The 17,567-nt window shown below is 45.0% G+C and overlaps 2 protein-coding genes across 2 annotated transcripts in view; one reads left to right on the forward strand and one right to left on the reverse strand.

Moving 5' to 3' along the window:
* Window positions 1-6,024, reverse strand: part of ABCB11 (ATP binding cassette subfamily B member 11) — a 128,811-nt gene extending 122,787 nt beyond the window's left edge. The window contains exon 1 of the mRNA XM_019522758.1: window positions 5,921-6,024. The gene's annotated coding sequence lies outside the window, so the exon portion shown is untranslated. The remainder of the gene's footprint in view (window positions 1-5,920) is intronic.
* Window positions 6,025-12,744: 6,720 nt separating this feature from the next.
* The window catches only part of DHRS9 (dehydrogenase/reductase 9), a 19,823-nt gene continuing 15,000 nt past the window's right edge, over window positions 12,745-17,567 (forward strand). The window contains exon 1 of the mRNA XM_019522759.1: window positions 12,745-12,897. The gene's annotated coding sequence lies outside the window, so the exon portion shown is untranslated. The remainder of the gene's footprint in view (window positions 12,898-17,567) is intronic.

A 17,567-nucleotide genomic window follows, 5' to 3' on the forward strand; every position in this document is an offset into this window, starting at 1 on the left:
TGCTGGGTCTGCCCAGCAACTATGGTACTGCCCTGAGTTCAACCCCAGGTCTCCTGGCTAGTCGCCTCTCCTGCCCCAGGGCGGGGCTGCTCATGTGGCAACCCCTAGCTGCAGGCTATAAAAGCCCCTGGGGCACACACAGTTGGACCTTGGAGTACTGCAGGCCCTGTATGCCCCCCTGGACAAGACCCAGGTTGCCTCTGCCAGTCCTGTCCCTAACCAGAACTGCTGCTTGGCCACAGGTGAGGGCTGTAAAGGGCTGCAGCCTGCTGCTCCACCTGCCCAGCCCTGACATGTTCTCAGGGGTGCCAGCTGGCTGTCTCTGGCAGCAGGGCCAGCACCTGCTCCCTGTTGGTTCTCACTCCCAGCAGTGTCTCCTGTTCTTGCAGGCACTGTGGCCCATTTGCCTCTGCTGCACAGCTCCCAGTCCCTGGCCATGCCCCTCTGCTAAGTGCTCCTGAGTACTGTCCAGGGCCAGCCACACAGGGAGAGCCATAATGGGGCCCAGAGAGCTGGTGCGGGATGCACCAACATGTCCTCCCTGTCCTCCCCATTGAGGACTGGCCCCACCTGCATGCACACACACTAGCCTTTCATCCAGGTCCCCAACTGGAGCCAGAAGGAGATTAGGGACCTCAAGGCCCTCTGGGGGGTGCAGAGTTTCAGAGGCAGTTTGCAGGTAGTGGGCGCTCAAACACCCATATTTTTGAGGCCCTGTCAGGTGGCATGTGGGAGTGATGGCACTCCCAGACAGTGCAGCAGTGCTTCATAAGGATCATGGCCTTGCAGGCGCAGTGGGTGGCTGTGACTGACCACAATCATTGGTCTGGTCATGCCTGTAAGACCATGCCCTTTATGCAGCAGTTGACCAACATTTTGGTGTCCCAGGACCAAGGCCACAACCCTGCAGTTTCGGTGTCCCGGGACCAAGGCCACAACCCTGCAGTTTTCAGCAGCAAGGGTGGCCTGCCTGAGTCACTGCCCTGCCCTGACCTATCTGGTGGTAACACCTCCCCAAGGGGGGGGCCCTTGGGTGTTCAGTGCCCCAACCCACCCACCTCCCCAGCTGCTGCACCCACCAGCAGCTGGAGGTGCCCTGGCCAATGGCTGCCTTACCAGCTCTGCATCCTTATAGCCCTCCACAAGGAGTGGCTACCCATGACACTGCTTCTCCCTAGGGGGAAGCCTGGCCAGGCACTGGCCTGCCGCACACCATGAGCTGAAGACACCAGGTGCAACCAGCTGCCATTGCCAACAGGGAAGTCCATGTCAAACTGCCAGCCTTATCAGCCCCAGACACATGGTAAGTCCTGCACTTGCCCCTGGCCCTGATTCTGGCCCCAGCCTCTGCTCCCTGCCTGGCCTGCCCACGCTTCCTTGGCCTCAGGTTCCCTCCCTACAGCACACAGAGGTGGAACACAGTTCAAAACTTTATTCAGCAGCCCATGTCTCTGCAGCTGGGCAGGCATGGGCCTCTCACCCCAAGGAAGGTATAGATGTTGCCAGCAATGTACTCCTCAGCAGTGAGGGGCAGGGACATGTAGCACTGCCACAGGTAGTCCTCCAAGCAGTGGTGGAGGTTGTGGTGCAGCCTGGGCTTTCCCCCCACACCATCATAGCACAAGGTCCCAAACCAGGAGTGCAAGAGTGCCCAGGGCACCAGAAGGATCATCAGTGATTCAGATAGAGACTGAGACTATTGTAAATAGTTTGCACTTTGGGAAGTGGGATTTTTATTGTTGATGGGTGGGGAGGGTGGTGGAGGGGCTCTGTGTGTTGGGGAGGGAGGTGGGGAGGGGAGTTTTTTGGTTGAGGGAGAGGCAGGGAGGAATGGGGGTGAGTGTTGTGAGGGGAATAATGCTATTTTTTTTCAAACAAGTGTGTGTCCCGACAGTGGTACTGAGGGTGGGCAGGGAGTAGGGGGTGTATGGGTGGCAGGGCAGGTGGGCTGGATTAGGGAGTGCAGAGGGAGCGGGTAGGCCAGGGCCTCCCACACCCAGTGCCTTGGCTTCCACTGGCAGGTGTGCAGCTCTGCTGGGGCCTGGGTGGATGGGGCCTCTTGGGGCCAACAGAGCCAGCACCATGGCCACCAGGAGCATGGGGCACTGGTCATCGCTGCCAGGGACAAGGCTGGAATAGCCATGGCAGGGGGAGGCAGGGTGGGCAAGCAGGGAGTTGTCACAGTACATGGCTCTCCTGCACTGAGTACATGGCTTCTTGGCAGGGAGGGAGCTGGCCAGGGATCAAAGGGTAAGGCTGTTTTTCCAAGATGGCTGCCAGGTGCTGGCAGCTGGGTCTGGCTTCAATATTGCTACCAAGTGCTGGCAGCCATGTGGCTGGAGGCTGGAGCTCCCCCCGGTGGGCACATGGCAGGGCTGGAGGGACTTGGCACTAGACTGCGTGTGTAGACTCCTGCCCAAAAATTGCTTACTGCACGCTAGCTTAATGAGCAGTAAATTTAGTCATGACTAATTGCACATGCAAATACAGCCATAGGTAGCAATTCTAATTCACACTGCAAGAGGCAGATGGGCTAAAAATGGCTGTAGGATCTACACAGTTAAATTGTCTGTACTAAGCTCAAAAACAATACAGAAAATGTATGTAAATGCCTATACTTCTTTTTGTCAGCTGTTTATGATACATGATAAATGTCTGAAATAAACCCACTTGTGATAATAATACAGCTATTATTTTCTACAAAGGAAATATAATTCATAATCTTTCTTTTCAAAGGGCAGGCAAAGTTTGCAAGGCCGAGTGTTTGATGTTAACTGTGCATTTTAAAGTCATATAAGAAAAAATGGTTGTAATGCTACAAATTTTTAAAAGGAAAAACATGGTTAAATATTAGACACACAAGCAGGAAAGTCAAAAAGAGGGGAGGGAAAGATTGTTATTGTTCTTTAAAGTTTTAGAGAAAGCATGTAGAGCCAGGGCCTGTCTAACTTAGATCTTGTAAATCTCAGGATGTCATCCTCCTGCTTTACTCAGCCTTGGTGAGGCCGCAGCTGGAGTACTGCATCCAATTCTGGGCTCCACAATTCAAGAAGGATGTGGAGAAGCTTGAGAGAGTCCAGAGGAAAGCCACGTGCATGATTGGACAGCAAGAGAATAGGTCTTATGAAGAGAGGCTGACAGCCATGGGACTCTTCAGCCTGGAAAAGGGCAAGCTCATGGGGGACCTGGTAGATGCCTATAAGTATATAAGGAGTGTGCATCAGGATCTGGGGGCACATCTGTTCACCAGAGCGCCCTGAGGGATAACAAAGACCAATGGTCATAAACTCCTCCGAGACCTTTTTAGGCTGGACATAAGGAAAACTTTCTTTACTGTCCAAGCCCCCAAGGCCTGGAATAGACTCCCTCCAGAAGTGGTGCAGGCACCTACTCTAGACTCATTCAAGAAACATTTGGATGTTTATCTTGCTGGGGTCCTTAGACCCTAGCTGACTTCCTGCCCCTGGGGCAGGGGGCTGGATTTGATGATCTTCAAGGTCCTTTCCAGCCCTAACATCTATGAATCTATGAACTTAAGGAAATGCCGTGGCAATAGGGGTTTGCTATATACATATTCATCCTGCTCCATATAGAAAGATGATTTTGTAAAAACTTAATTTTCAGATGAGCTTATCTAGCTTATACATACATGAACACAATCCCGATAATCACTAAGCACAAATCCCTGGCTGTTTGCATAGAAGTAAGGGTTTTTCCTAGGAATATTTTTTATTAGACTAACTGTATAGCTGAGAGAGCTGTTAGACAAGCCCTCAAGCACAAAGTGCCCTTCCCGGAATCTGGAATCCAGACTGTCATGGCTACAACAATGCTCCAGACTTACTACAATAAGGCAGTTTTCAGTCATTTTTGAGAAACTAACTTATCCACATTCACAGTTAAAGTATAGTCCCTCAGTCTCCCACTTACCCTAGCTAGTTCATTGAAACTCTGAAAGAGCAGTCCTACAAAAAGCAGTTTTTCAGACCAGCACAAAGTCCTCACAAACATGCCTTAAGAAACATCCAGTTTCTCTCTCAGTTCCTCTTGGCAGCTGTGTCAACTAATAATATGCTCCAGATCATCTTTGCAACAGAGATCTGTTTTAAATTAGTCCAGCTGAGATGCATATAAACGGTATTCATGAGGTTGAGTCGTCACAGATACTGCAAACTCTCCTCTATTCAATTGGATCCCTGATAAGCTTAAGAAGTCCTACAGATATAGGGAAAACTGTGGTCAATTGATTTCGTAGAAAAGCCAGTACAAATAAGCAGACAGCCTAAGGCTTAATGGGTTGCCTAACTTTCAACATGGTGCTTTATCATTTTAGAGAAGAACAGAGACATTAATGAACATGGGCATAAACATGCATGTAAACTCAAGAAGAAGTTCTACCAAATATATAAGACTAACATTTTCTAATTAGCATAATTTTACCTAAATTGTTATCACAAATTTAACCTTTGTCTTAAGATGGCTTATGCTTCATTTGCTGCATTAATAATATCTGCAAGGGATAAAAGACCTTTAAATTATTCTGTAAAAAGGACTTGACTTTTTTGAGAGTTTTGCCAGGAACTATGTTCCCAAACACCAAATCATCATTTGCATATAAAGTGTATGCTCTTCTGGCTGTAAGTATAGATCATATCATTAATATGCTGACCTCTGGGTCAATAGAAAGAATCTGTATTACCATGTATCTTTCAGCATTCTCAAGTATGCCCTAAACTTTGCATTCCTGCTAGCATACAGGCTTAGTGATGAACCAGTTTTTTACTCCTAACATTCAAAATTTCTGAATTCAGTCCAGGGGTCAGAAATATTTATTAATACTCATCACATTGCACATACATAATGAGCAGAAGTTTCCTGTTTAAACACATTAAAATGGGTTAGAACCTGAGCCTTGGCTCCAACTGCTTTGCATTGTTCCAGTGTTTACAGGACAGAGATCGACTTTATAAAGAAATCTGGAGGCTAAGCCAACAATTTCAATTAAAAGTGCTACTGCATTCTTCTCCATTTTATATTTAAATTAGGGTAACAATAAAGAAAACTGCAAAAATAGATAATAGGAATATATACATTTTGGTATGAAGTTGATTTCATTATCACTTTGCTTGTCTATATTGTATGAGCAACTTCTGTTCAAATGACCATTCAATTTTTTGAAAACTCATCACAAAACCACATCTTGCCAACAGATAGAGATTTTTAAAAAGTAAAAATTGGTTCAGTTGAGCTGCTTGGTTCCACTTGTAACAACCCTGCACCTGGTTTCCGACCACTAGTGTCAAGTTGCCCAAGCAGATCCCCACATCTGACGCCAGTGTGGAAAACTACAACTTTCTATAAAATGATGAAGAATACCCACATCAATAAAATAATGTCATACTTTGTGGTGGTGAAGAGGGGTTATATTCTGACCAAAGTAAGAAAAGCGGTCTCTCTTTCCTTCTCCCTCTATTTATTATTTACCTTTGCAATCATGTTATTGAATGCCATAAAGAAATTTGTGGGGGAGTCCTATAAAATAATGTCCTGGTCCTGTAAAAAATTGTCAATGAGCTGGTGATTACTGCTGTGAGAAGCCACACTGACGTGCTTGCTCAAATTGCATTGCCTATGTCATACATAGATAAAGACCATGGTGTCTGGATGCATGAGACATTCTTTGAAACAGTGAAACTAGATTCCTCTGAGAAGCTAAGGGTGTGATACAGAGGCACCAGCTCACTTCCGATATCAAACATGATCATTCCTAAAGTAGTCCCAGTGAAGCCAAAGGATTCTAGTATGATCCACTGTGGGAGAAAGGATCAGGATTTGGACCCACATAACTTGCAGGAAAAAAATTACATTTTGGTTAGTAAATTGTATTTTCAAGTGCTAGAAGTGATAGATTTTTACTTACCTGGAAGGTAAAAAAGTAAGGAATATAGAACAAACCACAAGGATCCCAGGTGGTCAGATCAGTCAGGGATGTGAACATCCATTTCCAACAACAGTTTTCATCATTCTAACCCATCTATCAGGACAGAAGCTTTAAAATGGTCATTGACTGTTTGCACCTGGGTCACTAACCTGGCAGTCATCCTGGCTAGAGTTCATTGACATCTAATGGTGAGTTTAAATTTGACTAATGTAATCTCATGACACAAAGACAAGGCACTTGAGAAAGCAGTTAGCTCTACATAAATTAAAAGGTACTCTTTCAGTATGCATGACATAAAATTATAGGAAGACATATTGAAGCATTATTGGATCAGCAATGCTGTAGTTACAAGTATGCTAGCATGCCCACTATGTAGAGCAACATCAGCCTCAATATGTTCTGTAAAAATAATGCTGAGTAATAGTTAAACCGTTTCAGGAGTTATATACAATTAAATAAATAGTATCTGATGCTTATTCAAACACTCGCTCATCTCCAAGCCCTGAACTTGTAATGTTGTTGCGAAAAAAAAGTTGCATACCAAGATGTGAACTGCATACATACAAGTCACAGGAAGTGGTGAGAACTCTAGATCTAGAGTACTGTCTCCTGCATGTCAACAAAGATGTTAAAACCTGGAAAAATACCAAAGGAAAGCAACAAAAATGCTAGAAGACCTAGAAAATATGGCATATAAGGAAAGCCTGGAAGAACTAGGCTTATTTAGTTTGGAGAAGAGAAGAGTGAAGGTGGATTTGGTAACGGTCTTCACATATGAAAAGTATGATAACTATCAATTGTTCTGTGTGTCCAAAGAGGCCCGGGAGGGTGGGAGGGAATGAATGAATTTTAAATGGAACATTTTATTAAAACTAGTTAGAATCCAATACATATTCAGATTCCCCATTTCTAAAAGGTCAGATTTCCCGTCCCTTTCCCTTTACTACTTGCTTCTATACGTTCAGTGAAAAATGTTTTCTATGTATTAAGATATAGCCTCAGCACTAAAACGTTGAAGGCCAGAACTGGGATTTTCAGAGACTCTAGAGGAAACATTACCATGGTCTGGGTAAAAGGGAAGGGAGGCATTGCAATTAACGTGCTGCTCTCACCCTAGTAAAATAGGATACTGTACAAACAGATAAACTTTCTACTTTATTTCATCAAATTTTATTAAAATTAGTGTTTCCTTTTGAATGTGAGCCATTGTCTTTATGTTTGTGTATGTAGTCCTGGTTTAAACGAAGTGATTATCTCCTTTTTGGATTGATACCATCTTTTATAGACACTACCATTTGTGTAGGAGTAAATAAAAGGGGGAAAATCTTTATTCATCGTGAGAACATTTCTCTGTTCATATAAAAGTTCTGGTGCCCTTTTATCTCCCCTGTAGCCTGAAGCTGTTATGCATGTGCTTATGCTCAGTTGACTAAAGAAACTGGTTTTACCACAGCAGATTAGCTTATTGCCAAACCCCTTCCTGTCCCCAAAACCTTAATGGCTGTCAATCGCCTGACATCTAACAACAAGCTTCCAAACTTTGTTACAGGCATGCAGAAACTGCGATTTGCCTACCTCTATGGCTAACACTGTGTGGTTATAGCTTCGAAATGTCTGGACAACTAACATTTCTAAAATAGGGTTGAATGGTAATTCCCAATGAGCAGGTTTGCCTTTATGCTTTGGACCAAACTGTGCTCTCTTAGACAGCAACCCAAGCTGTTCCTTGATGGGAGAAAGCATTGGTTAGAGCAGCTCTTAGGCTTTTCTGATTTATGCTGGAAACAGGGCCAGCATAAAACTGGCCCCAGTATTGAGAAGCCACAGTTAGCTGAAAAATCTCTCCCCCTCACACACACAACACATAGCATACACGCTCTCAATTAAGATGTTCTTGGAGATACCTCAGACTCACACTAAATCTACCTGAGAGTAGAGTCCCTGGGCTATTAGCAAAGCAGCTGAACACTTCCAATAAGACTTTCCTGTTCTTTAGTACCTTGCACCTGAAGATCTCAAACACCTCACAAGCAAGCATTAATAATTTAAGCCCCATTGTGCCACTGAAGAAAGAAATGTCATTGCCCTCCACTTATATAGTGGCAACTGAGGTACAGTTTGTTATTTTTGCATCTAATGTTCAGTGACTCCATCTCCAAACATGTACAATGAAAAAGCTCCAGAGCATAACACTATATGGAAAACCAAAATACTGCAAGGCAAAAAAATACCTCAATACTGCAAGACAACTCCATATCATGCATCTATCAGTGTGTTGACTCATCTTCCTTTATCTTTCTTCCTGTAATGCTCATTCTTTTTATTTTTAAAAAAGTTTATTTATACCTCAGAACACCTACCTTTTCAGACCTCAGATTTTTGACATTTTGAAAGTAACTTCCTCTCTTTAGCCCCCAGCAGGATCGTATGTCCCTGTGCCAAAATAAAAGTACTAAACAAAGTAAAACATGAGCCCTGGTTCATTGCAGGATCAGGCCTACAGTCTGAAGGAGGCCAGGTTGGGTAGAACTAGTCTAATATTTTGTTAGGACTCCTTTGCATGACAATCCTGGCCAAATCTATTTTGGAGAATTTCCCACCTCTCAGGACCTGACCTGAGATTAGGGCTTTTGGTCAAGAATTCAGATGTAGAGTCGAGGGAAAACTGAAAGAGCAGAGAGAGATTTTATTTATTTATATACAAGCTCAACAGATTTAGCCTGTTTCTCTTGCGGGATACTCATTCAACCATTTGGAAATGCAGAAAGGACTGCATTTTAGAGTAGACTTCAATCCAATTCCCTGTAAGTGTGCAACTTTAATACAGCAATTATAACTATGGCATGGAATTTTTGTGAGTTTTTTCCATGCCCCCCTCTCCCCCAAAACATATTTAGATATGATCTGAGTTTGTGGGGTATATCATCATGTGTATACTCCAAGTGTGTGTTACAATTGATATTGCAACAAAGTTATATGCACAGGTGATTATAATATTTTTATCAATAGTAATATCAAGTAATAGCTTCTAACACTGAACTGAAAATAATAATATTACTTTTAAAGAAAGTGGGCATAGGATGAGTATTGCCAAGACATGCTTTTACTGCATTTTTTAATTCCTGGGTGTGACTTCAGTGCAACTTTGGCTTAGAAATGAATGAACCTGCTGCCATTACTGTGCATGACAAGAGAGTTCATTCCTGTTTCCACTTTTGAAAATGACAGTTAATTTGCTCTAGTAATTTGTATAGACAAAATCTGTGGGCTAGGGAAAAAGAAAACAAAACGCATACTTTCTTACCATCTCTTTTTTCCACACTGCTGTTTTCTCTTTAATTATTTATCTAACAATGAAATTCCCTCTGACTTTAATGAGGCTTTGCTAGGATCAGCAAAAATTAATGGACTGCATACATAAAAAGAAAACTGAGTAAATGAAAATTAACTGGCTGCCCAACTTAAAGTAAATACACTATTTCCACCTTTACACTTCTACACTCTGGGCACATCTACATATGCAAATACTCTAGAGTAAGTTTACTGTAGAGCGGTGTTTCCCAATCTGTGGGTCATGACCCAAAAGTTGGTCACAAGAATATATGAAAGGGTTGCAAACACACTTTAAGATGGATTATCCTTTAAATGAGAAAAAACATGGGGAAACTGTGGGTTTCCCTTGCAGGCTGGCAGAGTTCCACCCTGCAAGGGAAACTCATAGGGGCTGCTTGGGGTCCTCCCCTATACACCACACACCCACACCCTGCCCCACCAACTGGGGAATGGGGCCTGCAGCTGAGGGGCTGTGGAGTGGGAGTGAAGGGCAACATCAGGTATTTACTGAGTCAGGACTGGCCATCTATGTTTACAAATGGGTCCTGGTACAAAAAGTTTGAGAGTAAATCTACGCTGGGCAGATACCTACACATATGGAGAAGTGGGAGCAGATTTGTTGTTCATGGCAGCAGTCTGCTCCTGGCCCCACGGGCTCTGCACTGGCCCCCAGCAGCAGCCAGTGGGAGGTCTAGGCTCACCTTGGGTGCTAGCCCAGAGGCTGGCAGATTGCATAGGGCCAGAAGACAGCTGTGTCCTGGAGAGGGCTTGGACATTGCTCCCAGCTCCTGGGAGCTGCCTGCCAGCTAGCCCCACACTGAAGCACCCTTGTGCCCCAGCCAGCCCCTTTGCAGCACACTGAGCTAGGGGGAGCAGCCTCAGGCTGCCGGATGGGATAGTTATGACCCAGCTCAGTATGGGTCAAAATTAAACGCAAGAGCTTATTGCTCTAGAGTTTATTGCTCTCAGTCTCATGTTCAAAGGGCATGTCCAGGAGCAATAAGCTCCAGAGGTTATTTATGTGCATTAATTAAATCTGTAGATGCACCCAATATGGCTTATTTTTCTCCATTTCAAAAAGCAAAATGATCTCTTAATAAGCATAAAATAAAGAAGTAATCTTAATTATATGCATCCAATGGTGTAATAACGTATATACTATTTGAGTCAAAGCTGCTGTCCTCAGTTTTTTCAACAGTCAAAGGGTGGTCCTCATTCAGCAGTTCCTCCTTCAGTATGGGCAAGCAACCAAAAAAGGAAAGAAAATAACCAGCGTGCAGTAATTTTATTCTATATACACCAAGTGATAAAACAACTTATCATGTAAGTATTTTACTTAATCTTCTGATCAAACATGCTGCTTCTTTTCATTATAACCTACATTCTTATCAGGAAATATCCTGAATCTGATTCATTTTTAGTTAAGAAAAGGTATCTTCAGAGCTCTAATTTTGTGACATTTGGCATTTTAGAGCTGTTAAGGAAATACTTTCATGATTTGTAATCTTTAGGGAAAATAACATTCTCCCTTTCTATCTTCTGATAACTGACCGAGACAGAAATGTGTTCTATTTACTGTGCTTCCATACTGGGGAAAAAAATCATATATTCCATTTGAATTAAAAGCAACTTTATTATAAGTCTGGCATAAATATTAGGTTCCTGCCATGTAACATGATACAGTGAGTGCTTCAAAATTCTGCTTGGCTCAGGGTGTGGTACGAACACAGTTTCTCTTCACATTTTTCCTTGGTGATCACTTTACTAGACATATTTAGTATTTACTTTGTTCAACACATGCTTTACTCTGTTCTTGTCTGTTGTGCAAAAATGTAATTGATGTCAGTCCTGTGATATGCTACTATGCATTTGTAATGCATGATTCTGAAGAAGAAAATGAAATATTCCAGACAGAACTGCAGAAAACATATAGCATCATTTTCCACTTTACTTTGCCAGCTAAGAACAGGGAAGCGAGTCTTTGGCAAGCTAATTTGGATACTTGTTGCTAGTGAAAAACTGTTTTACTTATAAGAATCCATTTTCATTTCATGTAATTAAAAAAAATTATACTGAAGTGGGAAGTAAGTAACTGGTATAATAAACACAACATACAGGTTAAGTCTCTGGGATTATGTCAGTCTCTCTAATGACTGTCCACATATAATGTATAATTATAAATAATTTATAGTTATAAATTATATATATAATTGCCATCTCCCTCTTTGTTTCTTATAGTTAGTGAAAAATGTTCCCTTTTACATAATTTTAATTTTTTTTCAGGTCTATAAATACACAAAGATCTTTTACAATAATATGGACTACCAAAAGTAACCACTGTTGGCATCTCCTTTTGCTGAATGATTCCCAGTATAATAAGTCTATTTCGCTACTTTATAGCAAAGGGAATATTCTTAGGGATCATAAGGAGAGGAGGACTTCCCTGGTGGGCTGAACTGTAGGCTCTCGTAGTTCTGTTACATACTCTGTTAAGAGCTTCCCTGGCCCTGGGACTGAGGTACACAGCTCAATATTGGAGGCCACTTACAAGCAACATTTTCCGGTGGAGGGCTGCTGCAACACATGCACAGCCTGGCTGACTTGCTGAGGTAAATGCCTAGTGCAACTGACTCTGAGTTGCCAGGCCACTAATATTACCCTGGCTATTCCCATATTGTGTACCCCTCTTAGAAGACACCCTTAAAATCTTCCTCAGTTGTTTTGGTCCGTGGCCCCTGCAGTAAGTATATCTGCTTGATAAACATAGAAAGGACTTCATGAGAAGGACTGGAAGGGATCTCATGAATTATAACTGCCTTGCCAACAGTTAATTCTGAATCGCTCAGTGTCTATCTAGTCTCTGGTCAGGATTGTGGGTAGTTCCCCCTAAAATTGCAAGACTGACTCTTCAGCCTCAGATAAGACACCGTCTTGTCTGTAGTATCACCTGCCTTTCATCTCTCTAATTAAAAACATATATTTCATGTTTATTTTTTAACTGCAATGCAGTCCTGCTCACATTTCTGTATTACAGTTTCACAGTTAAACTCCTGTGAAATTAACTGACATTTATTCAACACGTTGGCTGCATCCAAACCACTCACTGTCACAAGAAAGGCTATCTTGGCTTATCTTCCCATTTTACTGGCACATGCTGCTTACAGATACAGAATGAAGCACCCTGCACTTCCTCCAGTTGCTTTCCACATCTCCAGAGAGTCTCTGCTCCGGTGGAGCTTTAACTACTCCATTTTTCTCCTCCGGGCGTTTTATTACTTTTTAATGAACTTTCCCTTGGTACCACATGGTGTCTTAGTGTGACTCCTGGACTAGGTACTTGACAGAGATCTGCTTCATTCGAAGTCTTAGTTCCAGCTGCCATAGTTACATAACATGATACTTTCTGTTATGTGCTGTAAACTGAGACGTTTCTGGAAATGCAGTGGCCAAACCCTTCATTCTTTCTGTACTTCAGAACTAGCTGACACCTCAGAAACAGCCTAGACGAGGAGCAAATAATTTAGAAACTACATATGAACCTTGTGATTGACGGGCTGTCTTAGGGCCAGGACATAAAGCAAAGATGCCTTCGTCCCTACCATGATACTTAATGGCACACCAGGGTAAGTGTATGTAGTTTGCTTTTGTACAGTTCTTGGCCAGACTGAATTTTGCCAGAATAAATGTAATTTCTATGGCTTCTTGCTGTATAGAGAAATATTGTCTAATTGTAATGCATTAAAAATACAGTGTTACTCTTTTTCAGATGTTTAGAAGTTCCTCCCAGGGAGGTTTATTAAAGGCCTTGTTACATGGTAATTTTGGGTGGTTCCTGGAGCTCTTAACCCTTTGACTGTTCGTGCATTAACACCTAAAATTAGTTTTAAGGAGGGCGATCTCTGATCCGTGCTACCCACACTGTGTTATACAAAGGTGTAGTAAAGCTAGACTACACCTTAGTGTAAACACCCCACCCACCTCCCCTCCCCTGCTGGCCTGGATCAGGCCCACTGCCCCCTCTCCCCCCAACTCTCCCCAGGCCCCTGTTTACCGGCCCTCCCCACCTCTGCTTACTTGTGGCTACCCACATTGTCTGTCGCAGGGGAGCAGGCAGGGCAGAGTTAACCTGCCTGCCTGACCACTGCTGCTGCTCTGCGCTTGGGCAGGCAAGTTAAACCCTTCCCTGTCTGCTCCACTGGGGCAGAGCCAGGCAGCTACAAGCAGGCAGGCATTGAGGGGGGCGGGGGACCCTGCAGGGCAGGGAGGGAGCCCTGGGGGTAGAGGGGAACTGAGGGGAAGTCCCAGGGGGAGGGGCATGACAGGGAACAGGTTGTGCCTGTCACTCAAAGGGGATTGAGCAGGCAGTAAACAGCCTACAGGCAGGAGCAGGCGCAATCAGGCACTCACATGCAAGGCAGGCGGCCACCTGATAGGTGGAGAGGGCTGGGAGCAGGCAGTTACTGCAGGGGGCTGAAGGAGCAACATCATCCAGCTGGCTGCTCCCAGAACATCTTGGAGGTCAGACAGGAACTATGGGGATGGTGGAGTTCCCTAGTCCTGGGCATGACCTAAAACTATACCTTGCTGAGGCTGGATGATGTGGTAGGTTTGCTTGTGGCAGGGCAGCTTCCAGGAAATGCCACACCTGTGCCTTCCCAGTGAAGGGTGAGTATGGGGTGCCAGAAAGCCTCAGGCCCACCACCTTGTGGGTAACCCTGTGCAGGGGAAAGGCTAGGGAAGCACACCCTGAAACTAAAACACAGGGCCCAGACTCTTGGAGTGAGGCCTGAGGCAAGGTCCAGACTGGAGAGGGGGCTAAGACACAGTCCAGGTCCACAGTGAGGCCTGAGGCCCAAAATGGGGGTGGGATGTATGCATGGGATTGAGAACACCAGCATGGGGTGTGGGGGAACCCAGGGGGTCCAGAGTAGAGCAGGGAGCCTGAGAGTGAGTGTGGGGCTAGGAGCCCAGAGTTGGGATGATTGAAAGCCCCAGTGTGGGGGCATAGGGATTTCTAGGCTGGGTGAGGCCAAGTAAGCTTAGGCCGGTTGAGGCCAAGTGATGGCCCAGCTAAGGAGCCAGGGTGTAACGATAGATATGGATGCCAGCTGTAAGGCATAGGACACGGTAGAAGGGGAGGTTCAGAGCTGAGTATACACCCTTGGCATCAGGGCAATTAAATGGGCAGCCTCCCACCTGGGAACAACTTAAAGATACATCAAAGGCGTGGCAGAAAGGTGGGCCTGCTGCCCTAGACAAGTGGGCGGGCCAATGACTAGACTGGCCGTGGGAGCTCCACTTGTAACAAGGGGGATTCTTATGTTTCAGTCCTTCAGGCCTGTCACAGGGCACTAAGATGCCCTGCTCCTAGAAGACCAGAAACTGCCTGGGTAGAGAGCCCAAAGACAGAGAGACAGAAGACCAGGTGTAGGTTACCAGGGCAACAAGCCAAAGGGCAAATGAGCCTGCTCCTACACACAGTCAGCTGACCAGAAGGGGCAGGGCCCTGGGCCCATATAAACTCCAGGCTGAAACTAAGGGAGGGAGTTCTCTGCCAGCAGCCGAGGGGGAAGGAGCCCTCGTAGAGTAAGTGAAGGGAAGAGGCCTGACTACGTTCTGCTCCTAGTAATGTAAAGGGGCAGAGCACACCTTATGCAGTTGGTGTTATGTTATAGCCCAGGGGCTTATGTTTGGTTGTAGTTTTATAAGACCGGTGGTTTGGATGAGGCTATCTGGGGAAAGAGGAGGCCTCATTGGGGCCCACTGCAGCATGGGGACCCCGGTGCCAGAGAAAGCGCAGCATCTGGGGTGCACAGACCCCAGCGCCAGAGAGGGCATGGCATTTGTGGTGCACAGACCCTGGCACCATAGAGGGTGCAACGCTAGGGGCCCAAGCACCAGTGAGGCGCAGAGACAGGGCTGTGAGAGCCCAGATGCCAGTGAGGCACAGAGACTGGGCTGCGGAGAGCCCAGAGAGGACAAGGGGGCCAATTCATAGCAAGGCCCAGACCAGACAACATCAATGCCATCTGCAAGGCTTGGGGCGTGGTAAAGGGATGGCTGGAGCCATGCATATAGTCCATAAAGCTAGGGTGCCCCTGAAACACCCATTGTGAAACAGGACCCACAAGGGATCTGGGAACCCATGGGGTTCAGAGAGTCCATCAAACTGTGTCCAAGAGGACTTAAAGGCAGCTTCCCTATTTTTATATTTCCATCAAAGACGTGGCAGGAGAGAACTGAGGGTGCCCATCGGGCCAAATTGGCATGGTTGAGGGGCCTTATGAGAACACAGCCATCCTTAGGGACCCCATCCCGTGACAAGGCCCCTCTGTGAGGAAAGAGAAGAGCCTCAGAGAAGTAAAATGGCCCCACCTGTATTGCAAAGAACTCCTCAGGGCTCCTTCTTCACCTGGTGTTTCAGGAGAGGAGGGGGAGTCAGCTGGAATTCCAGGATAAAAGAGATGCGGGACAGGCAAAAGGGGGACACAGGAAACCAGAAGTGACTGACTCAGGCAGCGAGATAGCAGGGAGAGCCAGAGGCACTGAGGAAACAAGGGAGACCAGGCTTAAGGGAAGTAACTCTGTGGAGGGAGCTGCCGGGGGAGAGAACCCTGAAGAAAATGCCCAGAGAGAAACAGAAACTGCCGAGATGCAGACAGAAGGTACAAGTTGTGGCAGGAGAGATTGCGGACATGTGGAAGGGGTCAGCAAGACATCGCAGTGGATTTTGGCTTGTTAGCCAAGATGCTAAAGCTGTCTTGGTGTAGAAGATAGAGTAAGAAAGTAAGAAAAGAAAAAAAGCCTCTTAGACAGGTGATGAGCTCCAGAGATTGACAACGCCTAGATCAATAAAGACAAGCCTCTACCACAGAGAGGGGCAGGACTTTTGGGGTGAAAGCCCACCATTGGACACCCTCCTGGCCTGAATGTGTGACTCAAGATGGCACTAACACAAAATTTGTGCAGCTCAGTGCAGTGTAACAAGGCTCTGAGTTTCTCCTGTGTCCCGTGTCATGGGCCTCAACAAGAAGGCACAAACAATTAGTTTTCACTAAAGGAGTCACACTTCCATAGAAGTCTATTACAGCTATCATAATTAACAACAACAGTAACACTACTAACTGTTGTTGTTATTGCTGCAGTGGAGCTCAAAATATGGTAAAATTCTTTGTAAATACAAAAGACAAAACAGTCACTGTGCTGATGGGATTTTATTCCTTGAGGGAGCAAGTGACAATACTGTTTCTTGCTTCCTTGTTACTCCATTGGAAAAAAAGGCAGCTTGAAATTCTAGCTACACCATAGGAACGCAGCCTGTGCTTCCCCTGGGAGTGCACTGAATCACTGTTCAGTGCAACCTCACTATAACAAACTTTAACAATCCCAATAGCAGAAACTGATTTTTTTTCATTATTATGATGCAGCAAATTAACCCATATTATAGCAAACACCCTCTTTTCGTGATTTTTTTCCCTCTTTCAAACTTCTTATAATGAGGTGGTAATTCATTCTAGCTGATCTATTTTAAGATGTCCTTGCCCCCATTTTTCCACTGCGCCTACAGCAGAGAGAAAGGCTGTGGGCACCTCCGTCCCTTGACAGACCTTTCACAACCATTTGTACACAGCTTTTTGCCCTTTTTGCACCATCCGGTCATTTTAAGTTTCTTTCCATGGAGAAAGCTCTGCAAATCTTTAATTTTTGCTACCTTTCTCTATTCTAGGGGCTTGTCTACATGAGATGCTGACTGTGCAGTAGCCTGATACTACTGTGCAGTAGCAATGCATGGCAAAAATCATGCTGAGACACTACTGTGCCTCAGTATTAGGCTACTGTGCAATAGCATCACATAAAAGATGTTCAGCAGTGTTACTGCACAGTAACTTCAGTTACTGTGCATTTATTTAGTGCTTATTTATACAAATACTAAATAAATGCACAGTAACCACTGTGCAGTAGCATCTCATGTAGATGTGCCCTAGTTGTATCCAAGACACCCTTTAGACCTCTGATAATCAAAAAGGAATGTGGATCTTTGTGTGTATTTGTTCTAGGCAATCCCAAATTAGCCTTCATCTAAGAAAAGCAAAAATCATATTGGTGTATGTCACTCTGGTGTCCGATAGCAGCGCAAGGGACCAGAACGGCGGGGTTAGAAGGGCCGATTAGCTGTCTATGGGACAGTTAACGTGAGTCCAGCTCACATCGCCCGAAGAGAGTGGAAGTGAGGTGATAGTCACGGAGATGGAGAGTAGTTGAAGGTAGAGGTTTATTTACTCACAGTGAGCAT

Source organism: Gavialis gangeticus, unplaced genomic scaffold (genome assembly GCF_001723915.1).
Source record: "Gavialis gangeticus isolate Ggan-Ray unplaced genomic scaffold, GavGan_comp1, whole genome shotgun sequence".
NCBI lineage: Eukaryota > Metazoa > Chordata > Crocodylia > Gavialidae > Gavialis > Gavialis gangeticus.